Source organism: Dreissena polymorpha, chromosome 4 (assembly GCF_020536995.1).
Source record: "Dreissena polymorpha isolate Duluth1 chromosome 4, UMN_Dpol_1.0, whole genome shotgun sequence".
NCBI classification, from domain to species: domain Eukaryota; kingdom Metazoa; phylum Mollusca; class Bivalvia; order Myida; family Dreissenidae; genus Dreissena; species Dreissena polymorpha.
This window is the reverse complement of record NC_068358.1, coordinates 17,731,320-17,747,357: the sequence shown is the minus strand read 5'-3', so window position 1 is coordinate 17,747,357 and position 16,038 is coordinate 17,731,320. Positions and strand designations below refer to the sequence as shown.

At 32.4% G+C, this 16,038-nt stretch overlaps 1 long non-coding RNA gene across 1 annotated transcript; it reads left to right on the top strand.

The window, feature by feature from the left end:
* Positions 1-6,224: 6,224 nt before the first annotated feature.
* On the top strand, positions 6,225-14,036 carry LOC127878117 (uncharacterized). Its single transcript, XR_008048743.1, has 5 exons — positions 6,225-6,401; positions 11,448-11,526; positions 12,008-12,208; positions 12,517-12,624; positions 13,141-14,036. It is a non-coding gene; the product is annotated as an uncharacterized LOC127878117 (long non-coding RNA).
* The last annotated feature ends 2,002 nt before the right edge of the window (positions 14,037-16,038 follow it).

Genomic DNA, 16,038 nt, shown 5'->3' with positions numbered 1-16,038 from the left:
ATGAAAAACGTCATAGATTGTTTGAGAAATGTGACATTAAATAGAGGAGTTCGAAATGTCAGTCTCAAGTTGACACCCCGGTTTCGGTAATAATGTAGACCGATTTCCTGTCGCCACTGTGCTATGTCGTTACCCATTGGGTGGTAATATCAATGGAAAATAGAATTGGTAGAAGCGACAGAGAAGGCGGTCTAAAATATATTTGCAAGCAAAAGTTTTGTTGCAAAACATTTTAAGGAAATGAATCTTGTATGGTCGAGCTAGCCAAAGGTATGAAACATAATACAATAAAAACATTAAAAAAAAAAACGTACCACATCGCGCACTATCACATATAGTGTCCCCGATGTCAGCGAGATATAATTATTCTAAATGACTTCATTGAACAATTAAATATAATTAAATATAACTCTCTGATTATACTCCTTTAATTGACGTTTCGGCATAATGCCTTTATCAAAACATTGGAAATTATATGTTAACTACATTTTTACGTCTTTTGACTGCACAATTTAAATAACAAAGAAAAATGTTTTTAAACGTCAAATGACGTTGTACATGATGACGTCATAAATGGCGTTATATAAAATGGCGCCAAAAAAATGTAAAAATTCGCCAAAAATGAAATGACGTTAAACACTTACATATTGTATCTTAATCCTATGTTAAATGTGTGCTTTATATATTTAATAAATTGATATTTTACAATAAAATAATCATCATCATATGTAATTATAATCTACCTTAATCTAACAATTTATTAAATATATAAAGCACACATTTAACATAGGATTAAGATACAATATGTAAGTGTTTAACGTCATTTCATTTTTGGCGAATTTTTACATTTTTTTGGCGCCATTTTATATAACGCCATTTATGACGTCATCATGTACAACGTCATTTGACGTTTAAAAACATTTTTCTTTGTTATTTAAATTGTGCAGTCAAAAGACGTAAAAATGTAGTTAACATATAATTTCCAATGTTTTGATAAAGGCATTATGCCGAAACGTCAATTAAAGGAGTATAATCAGAGAGTTATAATTTTTTAATATCCCTTCGGATAATTCAACTGAGCTTATATGATAATTAAATATAATTAAATTAATTAAATATACAAAAGTTTCAATTGCTTTCCTCTTATACAAGTCTTAAGAGTCTTTCCATTTGAGAGCGGTCCACATAAAAACAACATAGCGCTTGATACAACTAGCTGTATACAATTTCCATACATAACATACAGTTGTATCAGTGAACTAGAAAAAAATCAGTACGATATATAAAACAAAAGGTATAATTTTAAAACTGTTCTTAAATACACACACAGTGGTATCAGCGAATTATAAAACAATACATTTTTTCGATACAAAAAACAGATCATAGCATTCTTTAACTGTTCTTCAAAAAACACCAATACTTTAAAAGGTTTCATCCGGAAAAAATAACACCCGGCAATTTATGTATACGTAAGGTAAGGGGTCTTAACAAAAAATAAAACTATAACATGAGCCGTGTAATGGACGTTAAGACGCTTTCCCTTAGAAATTAACACGGGACGTAATCAAAAAAGGATTACCTCCCCCCCCCCCTCAGAATTTTACAAATAGCGATTTAAAATAATGTACCTGGCGTCGGCGCTAGTTTATTGGCATATGCTTTTTCATTAAAACCTCGATGCATTTTAGCACGATTTTGATTTGCAAATTTATACCATCATCAAAATAAATTATCAACTAGTCCCGGTCAACAATAGTTCTTGTCGGAGCTCGCCTACGACTGATTATTTATGCATGCCTCGTTGCGTTTGTGCACGATTTTCATGAGTACATTTTACCTTTATTAATAAGTTATTACTGAATCTCATGCAATAGGCAATGTTAAGATTTATTTTAGATTTAATCGTGTGTTAAAATCAACAACATTTTATTAAATAACTGCGTTTTACTTAATGTTTTCATAGGTCAACACCAGGCAAAAGATATACTACAATTTCATATAAATCGATTGAAATTGCTTAGTTCTCGTAGATCGAGAGCAATTACGCAGGTTAACAAAGTGTCCAAAGAAAAACAAGCTCAATTATTCTATTTAACAGTATTTTACGATATAATTATACTATTAAAAGTCACTATCGAGCTCACCAATACATACGGCTACTGTATTATGCTATATAAAACATTCGACAACAAGTAGTACCATACGATGGTTAATTACAATAGGAAGACGCTAAAAACAAGTAACATTGATGTAAAAACGTTATATTACAAGCATTCGGCAAGTTTTAAGCATCTTAATATCTAAATATCGTTCCACGATGTAATCTACTTTCGCTTTCGAGTCAGGATCGGATTCATTCGGGTTGCGTTCATTTGCATAATTTATACAAGCCATTTTCGCATTCGCTAAGTTCCAGTTACCCAGAATTCATTTTGATTTCACAGAATGATTATTCATGAGAGCTACGTCATGCTTCCGACGCTTACCGTATCCAGTCTCGTGTTCGCCCGTAAATGTTCGGATATTTCACGGGAGATATAAATGGAATTATTTGTGGCCACAAACAAATAAAAACTTTTGTATCTCGTTAAATCAATTGACCAGTCGCCAACTCCGCCCACATTTTGTCGATCAGCCAATCAGATATCGATTTTTCACACACCCCTCAGCAACGCTTATCTGGCCGCCATTTTGTCCGACAAACAAAGCGTGTTGTACATATGGAATGGCCGTAATTTTTAAGAGTTTACACAGATTTTATATCAAATGCATGATCATTACTGTTCGATCATTATTCAAAATTGTAGGTGCTATACATACTTTATAAAAAGGTTATTATTTTATCTTTATTTCTTGAACATATGAACGAGTAATGAGAAAACAAACACAATAAATAGTTTAACCAAACCAGGTGTGTGTTCTATAAAACGTGTTATACCGTTTGATGCACAATATTATTAAGCAGTTTGGGTAACATAATAATTGCCACACGTGCTTATTAATCTCAGCGTAATTGTCGATGATTAATAAATAACAGTATGTTGCGTGGATCTCAGAATGAAGGAACATTAAGGCATTGTTAGGTACTGTACACAAGAAAAGAAAACTATTTAATAACTTAAATGATTTCCAATTATATATTTATTTTCTGTGGAGCATAAACAAGGGAAATCATTATAAATTGTTTACTTAAATATTGTTTTAACTAAAGTAAAATCAACAAAAAGGTGATTTCAACGCGGCTTAGCCAGCTTAAAGCGACTTCAAGTGTAAAATGTACGGCTTATAATACAACAACATTTCTTATACAACATATATTGATACGGGGAGAAATGTGAAAATTGCAATTAACATATAAGGACCATCTTGTTATAAATAAGCAAATGCATAATATGCTAAATGTATTCAATTCGAATGTTCGTGAACAGCACCGTAATACCAACACTTCATTTTTTGATAGTGAAATGTAACAGGTTCGCATTAAAAATAAATGAAATAAAATGCATATTAGACTATCTGTTAATGAAACCACGAAATTAGGCCTGTATTAAATTATGGTTACAATCAAAATTTAATTTATATCTAAATAAAAAAACTCGGTGTCTTTTTAAAAATAACACAATAAAACAAAGATCTAAACATTTTTAATAGACAAAAAACCCATCATGATATTGATATGTCATTTGCATTTAACAAAAATATTTTCAAAATTATATATGAATAGCCACCGGGTTCACTGTCAGACGGTTGAATACAAGTTCAAAATCAATATGAAATAAATGCTCATTTTTACAACGGATTTTATATCAACTCCCTATATAATATGTATAAGAAACGTTTCTGATAGTCAGTCTGCCGTTAACTCATTTATTTAGAATACGCCATTTCTCTCTAAAGTTTTTATGATTGTATTAACGTTTTACAAAGCAGTTTAGTTTAGTGTGCGGCTTTAATAATTTATATTATAGAAAAGAGCATACTACATCATTACAAATATAGAATTTCCCTCACGTAATCCGCTATAATTGCGATCTGCTTGTCGGAGTTTTCTAATCTCTAGACCACGTGACTATGTGGGCGGAGCGATCGATAATTTGGCGACTGGTCAATTCTACCAGACAACATCTAACGTTGAAATTTTGCATTTTGCTAAAAGGAACATTGATTTTTTATGGGTTAGTTTTATTTAACGAAATATTCGATATTTTTGAGCGTGATTGTTACTTTAAGTGAACTTGTGAACACAGAGACATGAGAAAACATAACATGCATTTTGTTAGCACAATATGATGTGGCATCCGTGTCAGTAAATTGCAAGAGATCACAATCGTAATGATACGGGTTGACATTTGTAAAAGATAATATTTGAACTAGTAGGTTGTAAAAAATAATAATTGGACTAGTAGGTTGACACATGACGCCTTATTAGATTATGGCTTGTATTTTTTACCAGATAAAGTTAGTCGTGTTAACACTCGTAATAGGATATTCACGGTGTATTGAACCTCATGTCAGGTACACTGTTTAATATTTGTACAAGAGTGTAGTTGTTAGTATACACGGTTTGATGATTATACAATTTCGTGATTGAGCGTGCAAATGCAAGATGTTAACTGAATAACACATCATGTTTGTGTTTAATAGCATACGATTTGCATTTGGCGGTTCATGTGGATATAGTATATTGATTTAGTGCGTATTTTAAAGGGGCCTTTTCACAGATTTTGGCATTTTTTAACTTATTCATTAAATGCTTTATATTGATAAATGTAAACATTGGATCGTAAAAGCTCCAGTAAAAAATCAAGAATAAAATTAAAAAAAGGAAAAGAACATTGCCCGGACCAGGTTTCGAACCAGTGACCCCTGGAGTCCTGCCAGAGTCCTGAAGTAAAAACGCTTTAGCCTACTGAGCTATTCCGCCGAGTACATACACATAAAGTATTTTATACCTTATATAAGCAATCTTCGTAGTTTCACAAAATTTAACGACAAAAACAGAACTCTCCAAATTATTCAATCGTTTCGCGTTGCAACGCTTTATAATTTTTAGGTTTTAAAATCGTCAAAAGATGCATATAATGGCTATATTAGACCATGGTAAATGTTCAGTATTACTGTTTCCTCACAAATATCATAACTAAAACGAAAATTTGCGAATCTGAAACAACTTTTTTCAATTTTGTCAATTTACCAAAGCGTGAAAAGATCCCTTTAAGTCAATTCAGTGCTTATCACGTGCGAGGCAAGTATGTCAATTTTTGTAGAAAGAAATAAATTCTTCAGTCAGTCTCAGTGTATACACGGAGATGTATTTTATCGTCGAAAGCCGATGTTGAAATAGTGTATTTGGAATTTAGATAATAAATGTATTAACACTTTTAATAAAACAGTTGTTAGAAAGCACAGGGAAAAATATGTTTGTAATGACGGTGGCATTGTATCAGGAAATGCGTGTTGTTAATGGAGAAAATAGACAATATAGAAAGATATCCGACTATAGTTGTGGTAAGGAGAGGACAAAAAGACAACGGATTATAGTGATTAGTATGCAAACAATAATATTATGAATTTGGAACAAACGACGAGTGCCTTTATATGCTAAAAACTTGATTTCGTGTGAAAAATGAAATGGATACACAGGGAAAAAAATGTTTGTAATGATGGTGGCATTGTATAAGGAGATGCGTGTTGTTAATGGAGAAAATAGACCATATAGAAAGATAGCCGACTATAGTTGTGGTAAAGAGGGGACAAAAAGACAACGGATTATAGTGATTAGTATGCAAACAATAATAATATGATTTTGGAACAAACGACAAGTGTCTTTATATGTTTAATACTTGATTTCATGTGAAAAATGAAATGGACACACATTTTACTTAATATGTTCTGGGTACCATTTATGGTAAAATCGCAAATGGTATCAAGTAGATATTACAGTGTAATAACATATTGTGCATCAGCATGGTCTTCTTAAATAAGGTATGTACACAAAATGTTTAATATTGAGCTAACAAATACTATGCTACGAGAGTAGTTTTGAAGCACCATTATACTAATTTCATCTTAACAAAAGCGTACCTGCAATAATACCTTAATACAGTGTACTGGGTGGGTTCAAATTACATATTGATTGGCCACTGAAGTGACAGTTCAGTAACTTTCCGAAACCCAAAGGAATTCCATGAAAGATAAAGGACTTCTACGAAGTTTTGTCATTTAAGGAAGAATAACAAAGTAGGATTGGGAGTTGAGCTATAACTCTCACTGATTGGTTGAAACGAAGTAATATATGTAGTCACATGACATAGATACAGTGTTGACAAATAAATCCAAGGGGTAAACAGGTTACCTGTAATCAGTGTTGGAAAACGAACTGCCTTACATCTACACTGAAGGTATGTTGTAACTTATTTCCAGTCTATTAAATAATCTTCATATTCGAAAACATTTTACTGATGTTTGAATAGGCTCTTAACATGCGATAAATTTAAACATTCATACACGCTTTGTATTAAATGCTCGATATAAAAGTTATTATTTTTATTATTAAAATTATTTTATCGTTATTATTTTTTTAAACGAGTATTTTTACAATCTTATTTTCAAGACATATGACACGCTGATGTATTAAAAAGCGGCCAAAACGCTAAGAACAAGTGGTACCAGAGCATCAAAAATATTATTTATATGTGACGTCGTCAGCGAAAATCAGTCTTGTGTACGCTGACGTTTATGTCGGGAAATCGCGAGATAAAAATCGTGTACGAAAATGCGCTGGATATTTCGTCTTTTTCATACAATTTCTCGGCTCATAATTTATGACATGCTTTGAAAATTTCCACAATATAGCATGAATATGTCCTTTAAACACTGGCACAATTGGTGGTTTGTAATCCGCTTATTTAATTCAAACTATTCCCCTTGAAAGACACTGTTTCGTTTGAGCAGTTCACAGGTAGCGCAACCTGTCTCGTAGTGTGTTCATTTTCAATGGCTATTAAACGCTGTAAATCAAAATGACATCTTGTACTAATGGATGTCTTCAATCGAAGAAGGTTCGGAAATGATATTTCCACATGCTTAAAATAGGTAAGTGAAAGATATATGTGTATTTTGGCTCTGTGATTAATTTTCGCGACTCGCAAGTTTGACCCGGAAGTAAACTGTACGATAGCAACTGAATTGTTTACATGAAATGGTGGAAGATTTAAATTTGACTTTAAAATATCATGTCTCAATTTATTAACACCAACACTATTCCATGTGAAATTTCACAAGACCAGAACAATTCGTTTTTAAATTTAAATGATTTATCGAATGTAAATGAACTTTATTTTGAAACTTCTAACCCCGCTACTGAAGATTTGTTTTATGTGGTAGATGATTATGAAAATGACCTTGAGTCAAACCATGATGAGTCTGATATTGATATTGATGTAGAAGCTGTAAAAAACATCAGATACTGCGTTTATTGAAAAGTCTGAACTTCATGTGGCAGAAGCTGATAAACAAAACAAATTTAAGGTTGACTTTTTAAAATGTTTAAGCACAACTTTAATTAATAATTATTATAATAAAAAAGTGTTATGTAGATAAATAACCAATAATTTGATATTCTACAGGTTGGGAAGTTATTTTTCAAGACCCTGGGGAAGTGTGAGGTGTATGGAATCAGCTGTGAAGGATCTGGTATTTGAAATAATTTAATATCATTGCTATCCACAAACTGAATCAGTCTAAATGTAATCAACTACCAATCGATTATTTACTTTTTATTGTTGTGTGTGTGTGCGTGTTTGTGTGCGTGTGTGGTCTGGGGGATATCATTCTCGTCTAATATCAATCTTTTATGATAAGACAATAACCATGCATTATCTAAATGTTTCAAACCACCTATTAATTAATTGGAAAAAACTAACTATTTGGGTATCTCTAGTAAGTTATTACGGTTTATTTATTAGTCTCCTGTTTCACAGGAAAGCAGGTGTTTTACCTCGCAGACGAAGGCCAGTCACATGATAAAGGTGCAAATACTGTGGTCAGCCAGGTTCACCACTACCTCAACACATACGGTCTTGGCGAACAGCATGCTCACTTTCAGTGTGACAACTGTTGCGGCCAAAATAAAAACAACATAGTCATCTGGACCTTCTGTGGAGAGTTCTTGTAGGTAATAACAAGCCCTTAGTTATTGTATTTCTGATAGCTTTTTTTAATGTTGAGAAATTAATTTAGCTAAACCTGTTGTTAAAAATATTTGTTTGCAGTAATGCAATTGCAAAATGGTAAAGCATGTTGATATGTAGTAAATATGTTTAAACAAATTACTCTGGTATCAATCCCAAAAGGAAAATTCTCTTAAAATAATATATTGAAATGAGTCAACATTTTTAAGTCAATCAATTACTACAAAATACATATTCTAAATTGTAGCCTGACCTTTTTTAATAATTATTTTTTAACATTTCAGGTTTACACAAATTCATCACACTAAGCTTTATGTTGATAAGACATACAAAGTTTACACCAGATTGGCACTTTGGCATCTGGAAATCAAAGTGGAGGTAAATTCCTTATTACAGTATGGTGTATGTGACCTGCATGATCCTTCTTGATAAACCTTGTTTGCATTTCCATAGGTCTATCCAGTTGTATAGTTCTGCCATGTAATACAATATAAAAATAATAAATCATAAATCAATTAAAATAGTGTGTAGGTACTTTATGTCTTGTAACAGGAAAATAAATATTCATTTTAATAGTTTGAGCTGTTTTATTGGTATAAAATTCTTGATGGCAAACAAAATCCCATGCAAAATCATCCTTCAAACTTTGTAGTTTTATATTACAACAACAACAACAACACAATAATAATTTGATAACAGGAAAACTGTATTTTGCAATTGTTTCTTAATTAAATGGTAATCTTGATACAGAAACTTCAATGCAGACATGTTGTCTGATGTCCCTGCGTCTGTGGGGTTATCGTCAAGGACGGGCCACAACATCCCCCAGCTTGTGGGGGACTCATCCAATCCTGTTGTTATCTAAGACAGGAAGGATTACCTTACGACATTGTTTCACCACATAAAGAATGTCACCAAATTTCATCAATTTCCATGTGTCAGCGGAGCATCCCGGTGTTGTGGCATACAGGGAATTTAGTGACTCACCAGTAGTCAGAATCACTCTCAGGAAGGTCTCGAAAGTGAATGTTAATGTGAGCTGTGACAACCTGCCATAAGAAATGTTTGCGAAAGGGCTTGATCTGGACCATCAGTGGTATTTATTTGAAAACATTCGTGAATTCTGTCGCATAGATGAACCAAAAACTTGACATGTCCGAAACGCGCTACTGGTGAGCAACAAAAAACAGACTGTGCCCCCCCAAAAAAGAAGATGCATTAAGATGCGCATCTGATCTTCTCTGATGGTGCCACAACAATTACATACATCATGTATCAGTGTTTATTTTGGCCAAGGTATTGGGTGATATATTTTCCCCCAAACAATGCAAAAAATCCTCTATTCCTAGGAAAGCTTAAACATGTATTCAATTGCTAAATGTGTCAGTTGATACAGGTTTTGAAATGTTCAATGCAAACGTTTGTTGTTCTAATTTCACAAGCTTGTTTTCAAGTTTTTTATATCTCATATTTACAAAACAAAAATCATTTTTTCCATGTAACCATGCAATTGTTTTCACCTTATGGACACAGACTGCCTTTCCGAAAAACTGGGAAAAAATCAGTGTGAATATTGTATTTATTTATGTTTTACAATGAAAATCCTATATTTTTTGTTTGTTTGCTACATTGTTTCCATAGTAACAAAAACAAACAATTTTTATGTTTAAGCTATTGTTTATTATGTCTATTTTTCTCTATCAGAAATAATGAAAAAAAATAATGATTATTTCATTTACTGAAACATTTAGTATCCATGTGTACTTTCAACCAACACTTTTCAATGCTGTGTTTTCCATTCTGTTGTGTTTGAGTTTACATTATACTTAAATACACATGTAACTGAATAAAAAAGGAAAAATTGTTCATGGAACACACACATTATTGATTGTTATTGTTTAACTAGTTACAAAACAGTGAAATTAATGTTGTGTTTGCCTTTAAACAAACACTTGATTGAAAATACAATTCATAGATTTATAAAAGGCGTGATTGTGTGCTCTGGTGATTATTAACATGTAGATCGGTTACCATAGCAACACAAATGGTACATTTTAAATGTCCATAATGCTGTTGTCAGTTTATTGCACTATAATTATGTATTTGACTAAAGGAAAGATTATTGTTTTAATAAAACAATTTGCTTGTTGTTTGAATGTTTTAGATGTTTTTTGTGTTAAATGATAACTTTTTGTGACGGTAAAATGTAGGGTTGATCACTTTGGAAGGTCATAAAATTAGTTTTGAATGTGATAAATAAAAAATCTCATTTTTGTGAACTCAAATGTTCAGAGAATCCAGAATTGCCAAAAAGTCAAAATGTGATTTTTTGAACACAAGACTGATTTTCCCAGCTTTGGTCACATATATAGTTAACAAAAAATATTTACCGCTGTACAGTCGACATTTATCGATATGTTGCATTTTTGGAATATACATTCAGAGGGGGTAATCACGTGATAGTCAAGATAACGACGTCCATACCGAGACTGTTATTTTTCGCCGTTGTATACCCTTTATTATTACTGTTTAAATTACGCGCACTTTCCAGCCATATCAGTAAACAGGTGATAAGCGTTTATTTCGTATTTAAATTCGCTTTATATCTCGACTTTACACCCCACAAATTTTATTAGTGGAGCCCTAATTAGGTCATCCAGCTAAGACATTTCGCACCGAGTAAAGTCGAGATATAGAGCGAATATTACTTTGAAATAAAAGCCAGTAACTTTCTTCCTAATATGGCTGGAAAGTGAGTGAAATAAAAAAAAAGTAATAAAGAGTATAAAACGACGAAATATACCTATCTCGGCATGGACGTCGCCATCTTGTTTGTCACGTGGTTACCCCCTCTGACATTGAATTGTTTATATTCATACGACACAAGCTCTTTTTTCTGCAACTAATGCGACTAAACGTTCGGGTTTCGGCGTAATTTGTCTTTAAGAATTTCATTGTTATTAACAGCATTTGATATATTTTACCGTTTAAAAGTTAATTGAATTGATTACAAACATATTAATCATTTTAATTGCTTGTTTAAAGGTAAAGAAAATAGACGTTTAATCGTATTGAAAGTTACTTATATCTGTTTATAACATTTTGTTTAATGTCACAAAATGTCATTGGGCTTACTTACAAGTTTATAAAGGAAATTAAAGGAATATTATTTTTTGTCTAATTAAACTGGTGTATGAGTATAATCGAGTTGATAATAAAGAGAAAAATATAAACCGCTTGTAATAATCTATACAGAACAGGTGACAGAGCAAAGAAAACATGCCAGCGATTAAAGTTGTATCGGCGATGTGCTTGGTGTCGTTTATGATGCTATGTAAGTACATTTACAATGAACATTATCATTCTTTGTAAGGCAGGGACCATGTTGCACAATTAATTTGTTATGAAAGGTCGTTCATAATTTACTAAAGCAAACATCCATTCTCTATGAAACTATTACGATTTTGGTTGTTTTGTCCTTTCTATATGTATATTTTTGTACAATTTTTAAAAACAGCCTCATGCTTTATCAATTAGCGACGCTCCCTGAAGTTTTACATAGAAACACTCATCAATTATCGTTATATTAAAGAAAAGTTATTATGTTTCGAAAACATGCTTTTGCGAGTTATGTAGCGTCTGCCCCTTCTTACTAATGGAGGACGATTTATTGCATTATTTACATTACAATATTGTCCTTTCGTATTTTCGATTATTAAGTATTTTATGACACTGACTTTAGTGTATATAAGTGTTTAACTTATTTGTACCATAAGGTCCTTGTATTCGAATAAAAACTGCGTGTTTACTCACAGTTGGGGAATGCAATGGTGCACAATGCTGCACAAGTTACACTGGCAGGTTTGGACTCCAACATTCCGCCAAGTTGTGTAGTACATACTGCTGTACCGATTTGACCGTCAGCACGTACAAAACGTGTTTTCGGATGCAGCAAGAATGGTTCCCTCATCGGAAAGGACCGAAGATAGCTGTAGAACATGGCTCGAAGATCACATGTGAGATTTTATATTTGACACAATTATAAAGAGTTATAGAAACTTTTATAACGTTTAAAATAAAATGTATTGTGCATATTATATTAACTTTACCGTAAAGATAAATCTGCTTCTTCCGATAAGTAGATAAATTTATACTGCACATTAAAACGATACATTTTAAACTTAAATTGTACGTAATTAATCAATTTATTTTACAAGCACGCATTTACTCATATAACGTTTAGACAACGGATATACATAGTGTGTAGTGGTTTTATTGAACTGTGTAACACTTTAATTATGTAATTACATACTTTATGTTGTAGATACGTTCCGGTAGTGTCAAGTGCCGTCCCCGTGTTAATCATTGCCTGCATTTGCTGGTTCTGTTGCTGCAAATAATGCCGTTCATAAAAACATACCTGTCGCTCAAAGTAAGTTGCAAACAATATAGCATAACTTAATTGCCCAAATACCTGATTTTCAATGGTTTAAGAAAGTTGGCCTACTGGTTATCAGCTATATTGTTTGGCGTGCAGGTGTGACAGAGTGACAACTACGGCTATGAATAGCATAATAATTGTTTCGGCACCTTTTCTGGTTGTTTGTGTTTGTATATTTGTCTTGCTTTCGTTGTTCGTGTCTGCGACCTTCAAAAAACACATGCAATACTGACCTTGCAAAAATCAACCATAATATGCGCTCGTTTGCATTTGAAGTGATTTTGTAGGAGAAAATGAAAACAAACTCGAACCTTTGTTTATTTTCTTTGTTTGAAAATAATATTTGCGTATTACAAAAGCTCTTACCATGCTACGTAAATCTTCGCAGTAGTTCGTGGAGTTACTGTATGCATGTTTAGTAGGTAGTATTATGTTATAACTAATATGTGGTAAATACTTCGTTTTATTTTAATTGCATCTTATATATAGTAATATTTTGTTTTACAGCTCCAAGCTAGGTGGTGATCTTACTCGAATGTTCCTCATGTATATCATCATACGAGAAAACAACGACAACAGAATAAGTTCTACATAATATGAAGATAAAATTTACCATCTTTAAGGCTTGTTACCAAATAACTTTATCTTAATAAATACTATTTACTGCAATGATTGTGTACGTTTTGAATGTTTTACCAACTTTGTTATACATTTATTCATTCAAACCATCAAATTGTTTCTTGTGCAATAGATGACATTGGTTATATCTTAATTTGATTGCAATTTGGTTTTGTTAACGTTTTGACGTGCTTTGATTATCTCTTTCTAGAAATGTTTGTATATGTTTATCTGATCGCCCTAAAGTCAGAAATGTGTGTGCTTTTAAATGTTGAAATTATTTTAGGCTATTCTAAATACTTGTGGTTTCTTAAATACTTTAATATAACAATAGACTTTTTGTAATCACGTTATTTGGGCTGTTTTCCACCAGGAGTAATTTGTATTGTGTTCACGTCTAAATCAAATGAGACAAAAGATTTAAAGAATTCGTCAATTATATTTAACTTAAACAGAAAGTAGATTTCGTCGCAATTAATGGCGCCTAAAGACCCCATGCGCTACAAACATGACATATTTTGTTTACCAACCAATCTACATTTTTATTGTTAAATTTATTTTTTGTTGTGAATGAAAGGCATACCGATTAAGTTTACTGGTTACGTGAATTTGCGGTGCACAGTACTCTAGGAATTCCCAGATACAATAATTGTCGGGTCTCATTAGCAAAATATCGGACATACACTTTGAAGTAATTTGATCATACGTAAAAAGTGAAATTTGCAAATCCGCAAAGAAATATGTTCTCAAACGTGAAACCTAAACATTAGTTATTCAAAGGATCGCCGCACTGAATAATTGCAACTCCAGCTTCCGTATGCGGGCGTGAATCAAGCTGTTTTTTGTCGGAGAGCTGTGATGATAAATTTGATGATTTTTTAGGGTTCTACAATATATTGCAATTATGTTTGACGTATTATTAGTACGCTTAAGTGTGTTTACATATAAAATTATATTTGGAAGTTTTATGTCTTAGAAACTGCTAAGAAATGTACCCGTTTTGTGATTATCTCCATGAACTGTTCGAACATAGAATACAATACAATCTATTATTTCTGTTCGCCTGTCTACACGTTAAAAGAGCTTTTCAAATCAGCGAATGCAAATGCCTGGATGTTTCTATAATACTGCTTATCATCGTGCATGGTTGTGTGGTTTAACGTTTAAACCTCATACGATTAGTTCAAACATATTTATGTTAGCTCGATTGCATCGAAAGCCTAAGGCTTATATAAACGCTCTCGAGTCCGTTTCCTGGGCCTAGAACCAGTACTTGGTGTCTATGGGGGAGATCTAAAGAACGCTCCCTCGGTGGGGATCGAACCTGTGACCTCCCGGTCGTTAGGCTCATACGATTGACAGTTTCAATAGAAATGAATCAATGCGAAGGTGAAAAGAACATGAAAACATTTATTTGCCTGATAATGTGTCTTTATTTTCCTTTGAAAACAAATCTGAGGTACACAAATCTTCAACGTCTTAATGCGAGCTGATAAAATGATGATATTGCAGTTCTTTTCATGTACAATGAAAACAGGCTGAGAGTTAAAAGCTTAATATTTCGCACATTTTGCAAATCTATTTGTATTCCACTTAACCTCTGCATAATCATCGCAAGACAAAATCAACAAGCCATCAAAGAACGTCTCTTAAAATATCTACCACATGTTGCGTAAACAAACTCATTGAAGGCAACATATTTTTCTGCTCGACACTATTCTCGTGGGATAGTAGATTAGGTTGTTTGCCGATTGCATATTGTAGCCTTTGACAAAGTACTTTGACATTGATAGGATACGACTTCCCGCAAAGGTTAGGCGTTGGTAATACACTCCAATCACGAAAAGAACACACTAGGATCAGTATGAATACCAATTATGAAATCGTGAGTTCAACAAACACACCACTGTAACATAAGCTCTCTTACTTCTCTTAGTGGAGCAATAAGACATTTTATTAAAATAATTTACATTATTTGATTACTTTTCATACATGTACAAAATGGTAACAAAACATTTCGCATTTCGTTATTTACAGTTGAAGATTCGGAATTTGAAAACAATGACAAACAGTTAAATCTATAATGGCGAATCATGTCCTACTTTGTTTGTTTAAAGACAGAAACGTAAGTAGTGCTTTCATATCGTCAGTGTAAAAAGAACATATATATTGCATACATTTTCTTTGATCAAATAATCTATTGTTTCGATTTGAATCCAAATGAGTAAAACCTTAAAAAAACTTTTAACAATAGGACTCCCAACCCCGTAGAATGTATTTGAGCTTACTGGTCAATTGCAGCGAAATAAATAATTTATTATAACACATGCGTTAATATAACTAGTTATACGCAGTGCAATGATTCGTAATAAACATCCTGATTTGCAACATTCGCGAAATATTTTTTAATATACATCCTGTTAGGATTTTTAATATACGTCATGGAATAATTTTCTATATACATTATGCGACGATTTGTAATGGACATATTTGCATGATTCGTAATGTACATCGCGAAAGGATTTGTAATATATATACTGAATTGTTAAATCCGACAAAGGATTTGTTATACATCGTGGATGGTTTTTTAATGCATGTTTGCGATATTTCGAAAAGTCGTGAAATAATTCGGGATGTTATCACCAACACGTTATTATTTTTTATGATTCTTTATTATTTCATTATGAAAATGCTAATTTTGAAATACTATAAAATGTAGCACACATGTTTGAAGTCTCAAACTGGAACACCACAACAAGATAAGGGTCATTACAACACTTTTTGTCG